We start from the raw sequence: 15,179 nt of genomic DNA, 5'->3' as shown, positions 1-15,179 counted from the left end.
AGGCTGGCCCTGAACTTGTGATCCTCCTGCCCCAGTCTCCTAAAATGTTGTGATTATAGGTGTGCACCACCATGCTGAATTAAATTTTAGAATTTTACCTCTTTTCCATCTTTTCTGTCCACTCTCTCTTTCTTCTCACACACACAAATTTGTTTTGAACCTTTGGAAAGCATCTTTAAACATGATTTCTTTTATCACTCAATGCCTTACAAGTGTTTCCTGAAACAAGGACATTTTCTGACCAAATCATAGTAAAATAATCAAAATCAGGAAATTAACCTTGGCACAATACTTCTATCTAATATAAAGGCCTATTTCATAGTAGAGTCTTAAATGTTTCTGGTACTATCCAGGCAACGAGGAAGTGCAGTGTCTTTTAAGTTGCTATGGCTTGATTAAGAGTAGTTGTTCAGTTTGAGCTTTGCTTTTTGCTTTTATAGAAATATAAGGCATGAATAAACATACTCTAAACATTCAAGCTTTGCTTGAGCGTAAGTGGATTCTTAGAGCTCTGTTAAAAGCACTTTAGACCTTTGATAACTCATTAGCTTCTTATTACTTTAGACCAGTGGCTCTCAACAGTGAATCACTGTTATTATATTCCAGTTTCTTGAAATTCTTCAAGCTTATGGTAATTGAAATTCAATTTTTATTCGGCAATGATATATTAATATGTCTTCTCTATTAAAATACAGATGCTATTTCTAAAAATGAAATCCCCAAAATATTATGGAGTTGCTAAAAGACAGAAAAGCTTCTTAAACATTGTTGAATGAATACACTAAACATCCATATTCCTTGTCCTGAAGCCATAGAGCTTTGTCAATATAAGAAATATTGATTTTTCACTTATTAACACATTGAAAAATATTTATTTAACAGATATTATATAATAGACACTGTGGTTTGGGTGTTAGAAAATCTATATTTTTTAAGTAGTACTGTCTTCATGGTTTTTCTATATTGTAAGACAAACATGGACATTTGCATTAAACAACATGACTGTCCTTAATAAAACCTAAGTAGTGTAATGAGAAATACTGTTTTTAGTTATTGAGGAATTTTAGTATGGCATGACACTAAAATATTCATTTTAACATTTTATTTAATTTGCAAACATGAGACATGCAGAAAATAAGTGAAAGTATTGACTGTATTAAAAACTATGAATCCCTGTTTTTAAAGACCATGTTTAAAGCTTTAACAATACTACAAGAAAATAAATGAAATTTTATCATTCAGGTTAAATGTTGTTTTCAATCAGGATTCAATCCATTTCCTTTAATCACCTTGTTTGAAATATCCCCACATTTATAAAGTTTAAAGTTTGTTTCATAAGTATTATATCAGTAGGGGATAGTGAAATTTGAGCATCAAAGAATTAAAATTTTGCAAAGGGAATATATTTCCAGTATTTTAGATTACTTAAAATTAGAAAAATGGTTATATTTGAAATTTTCTAAAGTGACTAAAAATACATTGTTAAAAACCCACAAACATTTCTTTAAATGTGTGTATACACACATCATTATTAGGTACAGAGAGATGTAGAAAAATCCCCATAACTTAAAATTTAGGTAAGGATGCATGATGAATGAGAGAGACCATCTAAGCAAGTAGGTAAGATATTAGCTCTGATTTCATTTAAGGAAGTGAAAGCATAATCTCTTCAGAATATAAAAAGACTAAGGGTAATGTAACCAGAGAGACCATAAAGTGTAAGAATAATAGGCAAGAAAACTAAAAAATGTGGGGTCAAAACCAGCTCAGATAAGCAGGTCCCCAGATTTCAAGGACACGGTTGCTTCATCATGTGTGCTCAAACATGAGACAACATTTTGGTCAGCAGGCACTCAACTACCCACTCAACAACAAAATCACTTAACAGCACATTTCTCAGAATATATCCCACCAAGAAGGACCACATGACTATGTATGAACAATTCAATTCATATTTCTACCTTATTTAAAAGTTCTATTTTCTGGCTAATTAGAGACTACCTTTTATTTCATGAATTGTAATTATTTTGTTAACCCATCATGCCGTATTTCTTTCTAGAATGCAAATTCCACAAGAATATATATCTGATATGATCCCTCTTACATCCTGATTTCATACTATGTGTTCAAAAATATGTACTGAATTAATATGTGGGTATATGGCCACACCACCCTGAATGCGCCCAATGTCGTCTGAATTAACATGTGGAAAAGTTTAATCGATCATAATGTCCTTGTTTACGTATTTGTATAAATAGGTAATAATAATGAGGTTAAAGGGATTAAAGAGATAATCTCAGTAAGGTAAAGATATACAAATATTATTGTTTTGCTATTTGTTGCTGTTACTCTTGTTTTTTCAATCGATATTATCTGTGTTATTATTATTAAGAGAAGAAAGCCAAGGAAGGGTACTTGGAGGGAGGATGGAAGGAAAAAAGAAAAGAGAGAAGGAGAGAAAGAAGGAAAAAAAGAAGAAAGAAAAGAAAAGAGAAAAAAAGAAAGGAAAAGGAAATAAGAAGAGGAGAAAGAGAAGCAGGGAGGGAAGAAAATGATAGAAAATTCACTGGAACCAGATGGCAAGTTCTTTGGCCAGCGCATTCCAGAATTACAGTCTCAGAAAACACTTCATACATGCTTTCAATTTTGCATTGATCAATTGGCATTCTGGAGTCCCTTTCAAGAGACCAGATTTCCATGGCATACCAACAAAGCTGGACTTCAGATACTCAAAATGCAGGAACAAGGATCTGCAATAGACTGAGTCACACAGTGCTGGTGGCTCTGCTGGTGCTAGTGAACAGCTTCATCTGGGTTCTCTCTGATGAGTATGTATTTACACTACATAAACAAATTTGTTATTACAAGTTAAATAATTGGATATGAGTTGGAACATTAGGTAAAATAATATCTCACTTGCATTAACAAATAACAAAAATAAAATCAAGAACATTTGCAAAAGATATTCTTCAATTCCTGGTTTCCTACTGCGAGAGTTTTTTGATTGAGGTTCCAAATAAGTTAGGAAGAAGAAAAAAGTCAGCATTCTACATTAGCCTTCACTTCTTCAAGGAAAAGTATGTGTTTTCTTCTCTGTGTATAATAAATGGTAGTTTCCTTGGGTGTAAAAGCTATGAAATTGATGAAAGATTGTCTTATGGGAATGAGCAATGTATTGGGTAATTTACTTCTTAGACTAGGAAAAAGATTCCTTTTGTAAATAATTCTTCTGTAAATAATTCAATTTGTTATTTTTATTAGTTTCTAACTACTTCCTTCTCAATGCCTTATTAAAACACAACAAAACAAAAAGCACAGCAAACACTAAAATTAAAAAGCTTATTTTGAAAGACAAACTTTGCGTCTAGGTATCAGGCCACAGTAGAGGATAAACTTCCTCTGAATTAAATGGCATTTTTTTTTCTTTACAAAGACTACACGATAGGGTCCAATATAGTTAAGGGAATATTTATTCTTTTTAGGGCAATATTTATATTTTAAAGGTAAAACTCAAAGTGCATTCTGAGACAAATTTTTAACTACCATTTTTCCTCTTCTGGTGGTAAAAACATAATACAACGATTGAGATCAGATTCGCCACTAGATGGAGCTGTTGTCATTTATAGAAGAGAGAAATGTCCACGTTACATTTTTATTTTTTACCCTCAAAATCAGAGAAATTATGTATGTTCTCTGTGACCCGCAGCACACATTTACTATCACCCCCCTCCCCCCAACACACACATACACACAATGGTGCGCTAGTTTGATAGCCACAAAGCAAAACTAAAAGACAACACACCATCTCATGAGTTAATAATGGATTGGCCACAGCGGAGCTGCAAAATGAATTCAGAGAGAAATATCCAGCTATGAGTCTGACATTGTAATTACAGGAGTGGAGCGCAGGTTTCTCTTGAAGCATCAGTGCGTTTTACATGGGTAGGATAGAGCCATAATCCGATCAGCGGCAACTGCCACAGCAACAGAAGGACCCTAAAAATAGTCCCCCTCTGGTAATCTGTCTGGATTACTAAATTCAGTGACTGCTTGGCAACAAATCAGGGAAATGTTTGCGGAAAAGGATTTAAATATATCATGAAGTTCTATCTGCATCATAGAGAAACTCATAAGGCCCCCAATTCAGAGCTGCTGCTTCAGGGCTGCTTCCAAACAACCAAGCTCATTTTGTCACAACATCACCTTTATGTCCCGCCTCTTCCAATGTAGTCATCTTAAATCCATTAGTGGGGGTCGGGGAAAAGACTTCAAAGGAGACCCTCAGACAGTGCATTCTGATGCCCACATTTTACACTGTGGAGTCCTTATAGGTACCATTTTATTTGATTAATGGTTGTTCAGAAATTCACCAGGGGATAATTTGGAATTTTAAAAAATATTGTTTGAAATAGATGAAGGTAAGATTTTCTGTTTAACTGTGCAAAGTGCATGGCACACATTCATAGGTGTGTAAACAGAAAGTAGTTTAATATTTTGGATGTGCACTGTTACTGACCAGAGAGAAAGATACTGGTGTTGACTATCAACCAAGAACTCGGATTCAGATTTTAAAATACAGCAAGGCTAGGATTGCCTATGTAAGAGAAAACACACCATATTTCTCTACATTTAGGATTCATAATTTTGATGGCTTGTGCTGTGGTTATTTAACACGTCAGGAAACTACACACAGATCTTTTACATTGTGGCTTCACATTCCCTTTTGGGATTCAGAAAAGCTCCCTTAACTCAGTCTTCAGATATTCAGAATGCTTCTGTTCTCCATCCATGCCTGGTGCTAGTCACTGTCTCCCCAGTTCCTTAGGACCACCCTTACACTCCCCCAAGATGCTTGTTTCCCGCCCCCTCATTCTGGTCCCCCATAACAATACTACAGTCTTCCCTTTAAAGCTGTTCACTGGAAAGCTGTTCTAGGAAGCAGGGAGTGAACATATATGGGAACATTCAAGCACGGCTGCCCAGATCTCCCTTCTAAATCCTCTGTCTCTCCCTGAGATTATTGAATGCAAATTCAAGAACATTTAAAAACCTTAATTTAAAAGGAGAAAAAGAGAATAACTGGTTAAAAAAATTTAGTAATTATTCTAGAATGTTTTTGTTACATACTTAATGCTTAAGTCACAGATACCTAAAATACTGCCAATTTTTCAAGTTATAATAGTGATAGCTTCGATGAAAGCCAAAATTACAATTTAAATGTTTTAAAGTTAATCACATTTATTCAGGTGTATTTGCCAAATATTTTATTTGATTTTTATTTATCTCACCTAAAATTAATAATTTGAGAAATTTTAACAAGTAGACCAAAAAATTACCATTATCTGTTAGACACATGGATTTTTTATTTTAAAAATTCTGACATGAATACACACATATTTTGATCTCTCTTTTAACTGCCATATTATGTCCTGAGTCATGTAGGTGACATATGCTGATATTAATTTTCCAAAGGATAATATTCTTCAAAATTTATAAGACACAAGAAATTCTGAACAGGATCTCAAGTTGGCATTGTATAAGATATGTGCATCTATTTTCAAGTCATATTTTATGGGAACTGATAGGTTCTTTTTATTAATCAAGAATTGAATATTCTGAGATTACCATTGCTTTTGTTTTAACAAACTTACCTCATTTCAGAATCTTATCAATACTGGGCATTTTGATAATAGCCAATAAGAGTAGTATCAATATTATACTTCTGTAATGATAATAAGAGACTGTCAAACAGGACAAATTATAGCCAATCTGTTGCAAACTTTTTTGAACCCTATAATTTTCAACATAGCAAGATACAAATAGCCTTTGACACCATTGTGAATAATAATGTTAATGAAAACTGATGTGCTGTACAACAGAAAAAAGTTTATGGATAATAACAGTGAAGCATTTGAGCTGTGTTTTCTTGTAAATAATGAAATTATCTGTATGGTTATTAAACCTTACTCATCCCTAAATATATTCAATGAAACAGCCCTATAACATAAAGCAAGCAGCTTCTGAATTCATTATAAAAATAGATATTTATTGGTATTTGTCTCTGCAACTAGGCAATTAATTTCGTATAACATTCTCTTTTATACGATCCAGTGGAATAGAGTTTTCTGGTTCATCTCTAAAAGATATTTAGTATTTTATATATTACTGTTGTTAGTGTCAACAAGCATGAAAAATTTTGTTGCTATTGCTTAGGAATAGCTACTTCATATGTGTTCTTTCCTCCTTTCCTTTTTGTTTCTTGAATAATTGAAAATTGTTTTCCACAGATATATTAAACTTTAAACTCAGTTTTTTTGCTTCATTTGTTTTGAATTACATGCATTTTTTTTTGTCCAAACAGGTGTTAAATTAAATTAGAAATATAGAAGTATAGAAATTAGAGAAAATCAAGTTAAAGAATATTAGCTGAGCAACCATACACAACAAATCTTATGTTTTATATAAATAAAATGCACAAGTATGAAGTGTTCAACCCAACAAATTTTATAGTTACTTAACATTTTGTAAGTGAAAGAATACTGGTAGGATACTTGTTAATATTTAAGAGCACTACAAATGCTATCATGTGTGTCTTTCTTCAGTCCTTGAGTTTTGTGCTTTCTCTATAAGATTAGGGAATATAGATTGAATCTCAGTTGTTTAAACAGTCTTCATTTTTAAATTATTTTTTTCTTCTTCACTTTCAAATATTGTTTGCTCATTTTCTTTTCTTTCCCCTTAACTCATGTTCTTCCCCAAGATCAAGCCTTTCGCGGCTGGCTTAGATCAGTTTACTGAAGCTCCATAGAGATTCCATGTGAGAACAATACCACCAGCATAGATGCCTTTCAAAGTTTGCAACCCATATTGCCCACAGTCTTTAGAACATTTTAGCCAGTTGATTTCACTTCTACCTACCTACCTATGCTGGGATAAGTTGATCTTCTGTCTGAGTGAAAAGTTTGCAACCCATATTGCCCACAATCTTTTGAACATTTTAGCCAGTTGATTTCACTTCTACCTACCTACCTATGCTGGAATAAGTTGATCTTCTGACTGAGTGAAAATGTAAGTTTGGGTTTTAAACTTCAAAATTAATAAATATCTATTGGACTTCTTCGTGTAAGTAAAGCATTGTGATAACATTGTGGAGAACCCAAACAATAAGTCATAATCTTTGCTTTTGGGGTACTTCGGATGAACAAAGGGGAATAAAAATGGCTCAATTGGAGCAAAGGAAAATATCACAACCAATTAATTGTGCAAAACAGAGCAAGAACCACATGCAGGTACGTCTTCAAGGAGGTATTGTTATTTAAGATGGGTCTTGAAATATTGGAAATATTTCCAGAGGCAAAATAACCAGAACTAAGAGAAAGAATGCAGTCCATATGTAGAAATGTCACAAATACATAAATAGTTGCTTGTTGGGTTAGTGGATATGTATGTTGAGGGGTCTTTCTGTTTTCAGTTTATTATTTAGGTTAAGATATTAATGGGGTATGCTAGCAGTGCCGCTAAAATGATAGCTGCAAGTCGATTTGATCGAGAGTTGATACGAAACTTATTTTCATACAAGTAAAAATAAAATGCAGGGACAGAAAGATTCCCTAACAGAAAAAAAACATAAAGAAAAGTAGGCACAGAACATTGAGGATATTTCATTGAAAGAATTTGTCTCAACTCTTGTACCTAAAGGAAATACCTCTCAGTTTATTGAACAGTGTCATCCCATACAAAATACTGGTTCTTTGTAGATTTACTTGCAAGTCTACAACACAGCTACTTCAAAAGACTGACTTAGGATATTTGCAAGTAATATCCTCATGATGGATATGTCAATAGAAAGAAAATTATCTGGGTCATGTTTTCTCTGTCCCTCTCCCAAATTGGTCTCTGAGTATTTATTTATCTGATATCTTTTTGTCCTAATGGAGGAGTAATTCAAAAGTGGTTGACTTGGATAACTTTTCTGTGACTTGCATAATTGAAACTAATCAAACTGTCCATTTTTCACCCAAATATCCTTTTAAAGAAATCTTATATGATAAATTTATGCTTGAGGTTAGTCAGCGGCAGCATGTTATCCTTTCCCTTTTATTGTTGATCAGAAAGTAAAACTATGCACTTCATTGTGCTTTCACTTTTCTCTTTACTGTGAAAACACTTGGATTCAGAATCACTTACTGATGGTACTAAGATGCTCTGCTTTGGTAACTGGCAATGTCTAAATATTGCACTTATAAGTAGCTTTTACTGAAAACAAATAATCCCAAACTTTCTGGCTCACAAGACTTGTTTTTAGCTCATGATTTTGTGGTTTGGTCATTTGGGCTGTGTTTAGCCAGGAAGTTTCTTGTCTTAAATGTTGGCTCCCTCTTCCCTCTCTAGGACAGTCAGCTAGTGGGACACCTGGAGTTGGTTGGTCCCAGATGGCTTCACTCAAGAGTCTGATGGTTGGCTGAGCTGAGCAATACCAAACCATGTGTCTCCAGCATTTAGCAGACCAGCTTGAGCCTCTTCAGATGGCAGCTGGGTTCCCAAAGTAGCAAAATAGGGCCCCAATGTGCAAGTACTTTTCAAGCCTCTGCTTGTACCGTGTTTGCGAACGTCCGCATGGACAAAGTCAGCCACAGATCCAGCCCAGATTCAATGAATGGGGAAGGAAACTGGCTCTACCTCTTGAATGGGATTTGTGGCCATGCTTTTGCAACCTGGCCTCTGCTCTACTTTGATGATTTCAATTTCGTTTTTACTTTGCCTTATATTTTGTTTAATTGCTTTCTTTACTTATTGTGATGCAAATTCTGGGAAGTACATAAAATGAATACTTGAAGTTTAATAAATATTGTAATGTGATTGGTACCACCACCCACACTAAGAAGTAAATAGGTTAATAAAAGTCCTAGAACTTCCTCATGTTTCATCCTCATTCCTTGAAGCAGGAAAGACTATCATCCTGACTTCCATAGTAAAGCATCTCTTTGCTGCTTTTCTGTATATTTTTACTATGGAAACAAGTAATAGCATTTTTTTGGGGGTCTACAATGATATCTTTTTTTGAATGAAAACATACTATGTGTACTTCATTTCTTTAATATTATTCATAATGCTGCATATAGCAATGGTTCTTTGACTTTTCTTACAATAGAATTTTCCATACACATCACATTCTGATGAACATTGAGTTGTTTCCATGTTTTTACTTTTATGAACTATGTGGCTATAGATTCATTGTATCTTTTGAGACATATTTAAAAACTGAAAAATCTAATTAAACAGAACAAACCATCATGTTCATGTTTGGGAGAGTATTATTTTAAAGAGGTCAGTTCCCCCAGATCAATTTATAAATCCAGTGCAATCTCAAGAGAACTTCCAGTGCCCCACAAAACTATTGTTAACACTGCTGCCAAATTAATCTACCTAAAATTCTGTTTTTATCTTGTCATTTCCTGCTTAAAACTCATAACGATTCCCTACTCTCCAGAGCTATGCTATTTAATACTGATACCACCAGCCTCATGTGGCCACTTAAATTTAAATTTTAATTAATTAAAATTAAGTAAAATTAAAATTCACTTTCTCTGTTGCACTAGTCACATTTCATATGCTCCGTAGCCACATGTGTCTACAATATTGGGCAGTACGAATATGAAGCATTTACTTCATTATAGAAATCCCACTGGGCAGCACCACGGTCTGATTCAACCTAATGACTCAAAATCCCTCTGATAGTTTGAGATCATTCCTACCTGTAACTACTTTTACCTCTCAACTTGGGTGAACTCTTTAAGCTTTCCATTCTGCAGTTCAATTGTTCAACTATTGTGATTCTTCTCTTACTAAAGTTAAGTTCAGTTTCTAAACAAAAATTATAATTACCAGCAGCACAATTTTTGTAACTTATGTCTATGTGTTCTGCTGTGCATTCTTTGTTTTTTTCTGTGGTTGTTTCAAGTGGGGTAGGGGTTTTCTTGATGACAGACCTGTAATTGCTATGTCTGTGCATTCTCATATTATCCCTGCTAGGCTCTTGCCTACTCATGATAACCAGTTCTGGTAGTTGATGACATCATCAGTCCCTCAACAATGTCATCCAGTCCCTGTGGTGCTTTTCTAGTGAAAATACATCTCACATCAGTAATGCAGCATGAGATTTCCATTTCCCCTCCCATCTTCATTCCTGTGTAACCCCATTTGTACTAGGGCTTCTTTCCAACATCAGGTCCCTTTAAAGCCCCTCTTCAACACTTTCCCAACAATTCCAAGAAGCTTACCTCCACCTCATCCACTGTAAATTCCGGCCCTGAACCCCTGCCCAGGACAGTGGTGACGATCAAAATTGTCCACCAACTGTACTATGCCGACTTCTTTGTGTATTTTTGCTGGAGTTAAAGGACACTAATTACTAATGGTTTAGTATGCCCTTCATATCTAATTTTGCAAGTTAAATTTAAATCTGTTGTTTTTGGCCACATGTCATAGGTTGATACATGCCATATGTAATATTTTCAGAAAGCTTCATTAAATATTGGTTTAAAAGAATTGGTAGACAGGGTGCACTTCTCAACAATTGAAGTGACCGTGTCACTGGCAATTTTACCAGAGTTGACATTAACGTAGCCTGACTCTCTCCTTACCATCCTAGCAGAGAAGCCAAAGCCAAAGACTAATGACACTTACAGGCTCAAAATACACTCTCTGCAGACTTTCTTCACTTTATTGCTGTTCATTGCAATATAGTTTGTACCAGAACATTTAATTGTAGATGATTCTGTAACATCACTGAGAAAAAAGAAATGTGAGCTACTGGGTTTGTCAGCTCTTGTTTCCTGTGCCAGAAAAACAGCCACTTGACTAACTTCTCTGAGAGAAACAGTCATTCTATTGGAGGTCCATTTTCCAAATACTTATGAATTTGAACTGCTTATTTCACTTCGTTGTCTTTGGTATTGGCCCACATGCTGTGAAAGTCAAATTAAAATGATAAAGGAATCAAAGTGAGAATTTTTAAAATGTTTTTTGAAAGCATATAACAAAAAATCATTTGTAGGTTTCCCTAACTAAAAACTGATAAGTTGAAGTTGACTAAAACTGAAATAAAGAACTAGGGTTTTTTTTTTTTTTGGTATGATTTTTAAAAATTACTTTTATAGAATTAGAATTTATTCTATATCAGTCTGAGAACAATGCTTACTGTTCCTGTCTGTCAAGGAAAGCTCTTCATTACATACCTTAATGTTTTCTTTGAGTAGACACTGTTGTTTCCCAAATTTTAAAAATTATCTTGCTCTTTAACACAAATGTCCTGGAAAGGGCAGACATCGTACCCTTATTTCTTGGCATTTGCCTGCTGTCTGGTCTCCTAGTTTCATTAGTAGAATCGTGTCTTCAAAGATGCTGTCTTAATTCTGTTCTCATCTCTACCCTTCCTTGAATCAGTTCATCAGCATTTGACCATAACTATAATTGAGACCTATCATTTATTTATTTTGGACTCTGATGCCATGATTTTTGCATATTAAAAACAAAAAAGGGGCTGGGGAGATAGCTCAGTTGGTAGAATTCTTGCCTTGCAAGCACAAGGCCCTGGGTTCGATCCCCAGCAACCCCCCCCCCAAAAAAAAGGTTTTAAAATTATTCCCTGAAATTTACAAGACTATTTTTTTTCCGTTTTGTATCCAGAAGTGTTATTTATTAGTAATCAGCATGTTGTTTTTTTAAAGTTCTATTTTTCATCCTTTATAATATTCTTTTAAAAAAATTTTTTTAATGGTTGTACAGAATACCTTTACTTTATTTGCTTGTTATTATGTGGTGTTAAGGATCGAACCCAGCATCTCACACATGCTAGGCAAGCACTCTGCCACAGAGCTACAGACCCAGGCCCCTTTAAAATATTCTTACAGCCCCTAGAAAGCAGGAACAAAATTATTTCTTCTGTGCTAAATATTAATGAAGGTTAACTGTATATGTTTATCTGTGTGTAGAGAATTCCAAGTGCTTTCTTATCTGGCTGATATAGTAAAATGGACAGAGTATCAGAATTGTGCATGTGTAGTGTTTATTGTGATGAAACGTTTGTGTTAAGCTTCCTATGTAAACATCTACAAACTTTTGGACTATTAGTTTGCTAGTTATAGGAGCCCATGGCTTGATTTTATCACGTAAACAAGTTTGTTGGGGTTGTCTTTAATTAGTTTATGTAAATTTTACTTTGAAATATTCCCTTAAAACAATCGATACACTACAAATTGTGATTCATTCTTATTTACATTCTTATTTAGTAAAGTAGTTTCTCTAATGACTGCTTCTAGGCAACATTTTATTAGCCTAGTGTGGGGTACTGAGCACGCTCAGGAGGGAGAAAGATAGCATTGACTTCAACATAGTCATTAATTCAGGCTACTTCTCTTTTACTTAGTGCAAAACAAGGGAGTTTCTAAATCTCTTATTTATTTTCCTCTGCTTCAGCACATACAACTAAGTCCCCAAAATTATACAAACAAAACTGTGAATTTCTTTCCTTTTGGAAATACTACCAGAAAATTCTACAAAATGAAAAAAAAAAATGTAGTGTTTATTAATTTGGTATATTGAATCTGAAAAATGGGTGAATGTGATGGTTATTTTATTTTGCTTTCTAAAAGGTTATTATAAATAATGAAAGTGTATTAAAACATACTTTTCCAAAGTAATTCCTGTCCATTTGCTTTGGCAATGGTATGTAGAGGTAAAATGCATTGTGATGTCACATCTCTATTCATCAATTCCCCATATTTAACCAGTGACTTGCTTTGAAAATTAGGTAGAGCATTTGACTTCGTGCAGGTGTTTAAAATGTTACTTCCTGGTTTCATATGTGTCTGTGCACTTGTTTGTGTGCGTGCTTGCATCAATGTGTACATGAGTACAGATAACTCAATTTTCTTGCTGTCTGAAGGCAAATTGAGACAAGGATGAGTTAGGTGTTATCCATGTCACTATTTACAGAGAGTTGCCATAGCAACACAGTAACCATAACCATATAAACACACGATTTCCTTCTCAATGTCTCATTCGAGGCAACCCCTACTTGAGTTCTAAATTTCCTCCCATCCTACTCTCAACCTCAGGGGCACAAATTATAGGCTGTATCTGACCAACAGAGTTCACTACTAAACTGTTCCAGGGAATTTGACTTTTCTTTTGAGCGAACAGAGCAGCAGCCTCTTTGCCTGCCCCTTTGGCATGGATCTTTTGGTATTTGATGTCTCTAATTGTTATCACTAGCTGTGATCATGGTCACATTATTAATAGCCTTATAATATGTATCAATAGAATTATTTTCCTCCTACTTTCTTGACAATTGCAATCATAGAACTTGGTGCATGTATATTTAAACTGGAAATAAATCCTAATTAATTTAAAGTAATTCTAATTTTTTTGTTGTTGTCGATGGTGGATAAGGGACTATGAATTCATTCTATATCCCACACTCTGTATTTCTATCAATCTATCTAGTTATTTAACTGAAGTTCACAAGAGCAACCCTGGCTAATCTAACAAGGGACAATTTACCTTAATGCTCACAGATTAGATGGAATTTTTCTGATTTTTGATTTTTGAAGAGAACTTTCCCTTGGGACTTTATTATTAATAGGTAAAAAGGGAATGGGCCCATATAGTTCCTTTCATAAATCAACCACCTTTACTGGTAATGTGATGCTATTCTTTCACCAAGAGTGCGGCACCGATTTTCAGATGTTTGCTGAGCAGGGGTAATGGGTTTGTGCTAATTCTGTCATGCTTCTTTTCTTATGTCTGCTGAAGGGAAGACGTGTATTCTCGGTCTCATAATGGACAGAACAGCCCTAATCTCACTGCAGAGATCACAAAGGGGAATTTCTTCAACATGCGACTTTGTGACCTATACCCAATACATTTGTCGTGTTCTAACAAGTCTCTGTAAAGAGGTACAGAAGGACGCAGGGAAAAGGAAAGATGGTTATGGGGACAAGCAGGATATCAATTTATTTGAGTATTTCAGAACTATTTATCAAGCATTTTCAGGTTTTCAAGCATGTATTATATAACATCAGTCACTGGTTTGTAAGTCTTTCCACTTTGAAGACTATGACATGAGTTTTTGAAAATAGAGATTAAGTGCTTCATTTAGGTATTTTTAGCATGGTACATATAAAGCATCAGAACTTCAGCATACTCACTCTCATTTGTGGAATCTAAAATAGTTGACCTCATGGAAGTATAGAGAACAGTGGTTACTAGAGGATGGGGTGGGTAAGGGGAGGGAGACAGAGAGAGATTGATCAATGGGTACAAAATTATAGTTAGATAGGAATAATAAGTTCTGGTATTCTATTGCATGTAGACAGACTATAATTGATGATATTGTATTACATATTTCAAAATAACTAAGAAAGGGACTTGAAAGTTCTCACCTTCCAGAAATGATAAATGAGGTGAAGAATATGTTAAATAACATGATTGGATCATTACACAATGTGTACATGTATCAAAATATGTATCCCATAAATGTGTACAAATTATGTCAATTAAAAATAAAATAAAGCGCTCTTGCTCTCTCTCTCTCTCTCTCTATATATATATATATATATATATGTGTATGTAATTAAAAATGGAGGCTTGATGCATGCATTCTCAATTAGTATTGGAGATTAAAAACAAGGCAGAGAAGCGTGAAAAAGAAAGATTGGTAAGACATCATGTATGGCAAATGAGTCACTAATTCTTTTGTCTTAGTTTGATCTCCTCCTGGGACAGGGTTCCATTGTATTGGTATATTGTTTAGGACATGATTCCAGAACACTAGAAGGGGAGTAGGAAAAGCTAAGCAGAAAAGGCAAGGCATCTAATAGAAGGCTATGTTATCAAGCAAGAGTCCATAAGTGGCAAGTGGAGCTTAATTTCAGTGGGGAATTCTAAGAGACAGACTAGAACAAATATCAAAGTTCTGGCACCTCATGGATAAGGGAGTAGGAGGAGCCTTTAGACATCAATTTAGTCTATTTAGGATGCTATAAGAAAAGATCATAAACTGGATAGCTTATCAACCACAGAAATTTATTTCTTACAGTTCTGGAGACTGGGAAGTTCACTAGCAAATTTGGTGTCTGGTGGAGGGCCGACTTCCTTGTTCACAGATGGCCCTTCAC

Source organism: Sciurus vulgaris (assembly GCF_902686455.1).
Source record: "Sciurus vulgaris genome assembly, chromosome: 15".
In the NCBI taxonomy this organism is placed as follows: domain Eukaryota; kingdom Metazoa; phylum Chordata; class Mammalia; order Rodentia; family Sciuridae; genus Sciurus; species Sciurus vulgaris.
This window is presented reverse-complemented; position numbering follows the sequence as displayed.